This window comes from Pinus tabuliformis, chromosome 8 (genome assembly GCF_031772625.1).
Source record: "Pinus tabuliformis cultivar Carrire ecotype Pingquan chromosome 8, CPIR1, whole genome shotgun sequence".
In the NCBI taxonomy this organism is placed as follows: Eukaryota; Viridiplantae; Streptophyta; class Pinopsida; order Pinales; family Pinaceae; genus Pinus; species Pinus tabuliformis.
The window spans coordinates 1,247,301,469-1,247,304,720 of record NC_142294.1 but is presented as its reverse complement, the minus strand read 5'-3'; positions in this window follow the sequence as shown (position 1 = coordinate 1,247,304,720).

Sequence of the window (3,252 nt, the reverse complement as noted above, 5' to 3'; positions counted from 1 at the left end):
TCAAAATCTCAATTTCCAGTCTTTTTGTATTTAATTTGGTACCAAATTATGTACGAGATTAGGGTATTAAAAAATATGTAATTTGCAATTTAGGATTATTTAATTGATTCAAACTTTGCAGCTACTTGGTAAAAGATTCCTATAGTGAATAATAACCTATAATATATCATTACGACTCTAAGATTGTTTAGCATCTATTTTTTTTATTTTATTAATGCATTTCTTGTAGCTTATTGCCTTGTCTTTTTTACTTGCCTCGCACGCTTTTACTTATAGTTGTCTGCATTTAATTTAAATGTAGTTTAATTTTTTTGGAACATGTTTAATGGGTTTTCATCACTAGAGGATTATAACCACTAAAGTCTCAACACCTAATAAGCCACATAAATAAAACCACATGAACATTATTTGTTGGCAATGAAAGATTACGATTTAGAACCCGATAAGTATTAGAGTTCAATAGTCTAGTGGCAAGCGATAATCCTTAGTGATTATTATTTCTAGTGTTATTTGTTAGCACAGGCTAGAATAGGCTCTAATCCTGCATTTTATGTGCTTGCATCTCTAAGTATTATGATCCCAGATTCAATAATTAAATGTTGGACTTAGATTACATATAATTCCTCCAATAGACACATAGATCAAGAACACTCACAAATAGAGGATCCAACTGTATCGAGTTGTTAAAGATGGTAAACTCTTGCACCAGAGAAAGTAGCTCACCAAGGACCAAGTTCAACAAAAATTTCCCCATCTCATAGATGCACTGAACGCAATGGGGACCATTGCTTCCTAAAGGAGGAGGATTGATCCAAGTGGATATTGGTGGCCACCCACCTATTCCACCAAGTTCTTTGTATGCCTCTTGCTGAGGAGTATTACTGATATTGTTTCTAGTTATTAAGATGCTTCATTTGATCCTAATGAAAAAAGGTCAATAATCCTCTAGTGAATACTTTGTATAGCTCTATTTACAGAAACATATTTCCATAAATAGATGAGATAACCTATTTTCCATTTCCATAATAAATACTCCATTCCTTAGTGTTGTAGTGTTTTACCAACTAACTTATTATCTCAAGACATGACAAAATATATACTCTAGCTTTGGTCTTGTAGAAATTCAATAGTTGCACCTTAAAATTGAAAGTCTCACTATTGATAGCAGCATCAACTGACTTAGCTACTATCACTTCCCTTTAATCTGTTTGAAACATATTAATCAAATAAATGGTCATGTTGACTCTTATCCAAAGCTCAATATTATTTGCATAGAGTTAAAGTCTAGCTTGCCACCCCTTCTAGCCCCATATTTGATCTCCTCACCTTCTTGGGCATCTTGTTGTCAAATTTGTGGTTGCAAGCCATTAGGCACATAATTAGTAATTATTAGATCAAAATATAGTGTAAATAAATGTGAGTATACCTAAGATGGGAACAATATAGATGTTTAAATTATAATTCAAGTGATGAATGATATGGAATTATACTCTAGGTCAAAACTGTGACATTTACACCAATCCTAGACAAGAGAGAGCCATTCTACAATGAAAAGTATTATCACATGGGCCAGGAAATTAATCATATGATATACCATGATGACTTTGAGAGATATTGGCTCTTATAACATTTCGACACGAGAACATGTTGGTTGGGTTAATGGTTCAGTGGGGGGTATATATTAAATAATAGCAATGATCCTTATAATAATGACTCTAGTCAATCGTATGAACAAAAACAAGTGAATGATAAAAGCTATCATGTCCATGATGAAAAAAATATTGTTGTCAAACTAAGCAAAGGAACTACAAAAACATTTGCACAACTTGAATAGTCTTAATTGGCAAGACCAACCATTATAGAAATGATGATATAAGTGTAGAAGGATATTGATACCCTCAACCTAGATACTAGAGCTAAATATTTCCTCTTACGCATAGAAATAAGATCTGAGGCAATGAGAATTGAGGGTAAACTTCTTTAAAAGAATGGATTCTTATTTTCATAGATCTTTCTAATTGATTTAATATATCCTTGATATCCTTTCTAACATTTTTTCACTCATTATCGTACCAAGGGTTGGGTTAATGGTTCTTCTTTTCAAGAGATTTAATGGAAGAGAACTTGTGTATGCAAGTTGATATTTTCATTATGAATTTATAATAATCTTCCTCAATTTTTATTGGAAATAAATGAGAGGTCAAATTCCTTCTTTAGAACTTTCAAGTACATATTTCATTTTATCAACAATTGGGCATTTATCAAGGTCATTTGGCTTCATATGTAGGTCAATATTTAGATTTAAGACTAATTATGATTGAATCAAGCTCATGGTTGTCCATAATATTGACATTATTGATTTGATTGAATAAAAGAATGGATGAGATAACATAATCTATATGTTTTTCCCAAGCCCATGGATACATGTCATTCAATTTGAAGAGGGTCATTTCCTTATACTATTACATACACTATTACAAATCATTGTATATTTCAAACCAAAGTTTGCACAACACAATGCCAGATAACTTTTAGATTAAATATTTAGTTTTAATTGTAAATGTATCCTAGGTTGGGGTCCTTATCTAACCATGATAGGTTGATGTTAGAGATGTTAGATTTTGTGACGACCCTTTTTGCTACCCCTCTTGTAAATTCCACTATGAAAACTAATTCACATAAATAATTTGGAAATACAAATAATGACTTGGGTGGAGGAGTGGACACAAATTTAGAGGTTTGAGGAGAATGAGTTGCTTAAGAAGTGAATAAACCTAGGCCACTTCATTTATTATGCTACAAGTTACGTGGTTGAGTATAAGGGTAAGCTCAAAAAATAGGGAGGTGGAGTATGCATTCCATGAGGAAAGAATGAACCCCATAGCACATTTTTCCTCATAGGGCATGTTGGTGTGTTCAACATGCAAGAGGATGAAACTGGGTCAATAGAAAAAGAGGTTGGAGGGAAGGAGAATGGAGGTATACAAGAGTATGCGGAAACATAAAGTGTGGTATCAGAGCGAGAGAGCTCATAAAAAGAAAACCGAATGCTAGGATCAGTGATTATGGAAACACGCAAAGGGCATGACATAAAGAGAAGGCTATAGTGTTGAGAAGGTGGATTCATAGGGTGTTCTAGATTCTTGTTTAGTAAGTGTAGACATTTTGGGCCCTATATTCCTATAATTATACATAGGTGGAGACATTGTGTGCTTTGGATTCAATTTTATCATATGGAAACATTATGGGCTC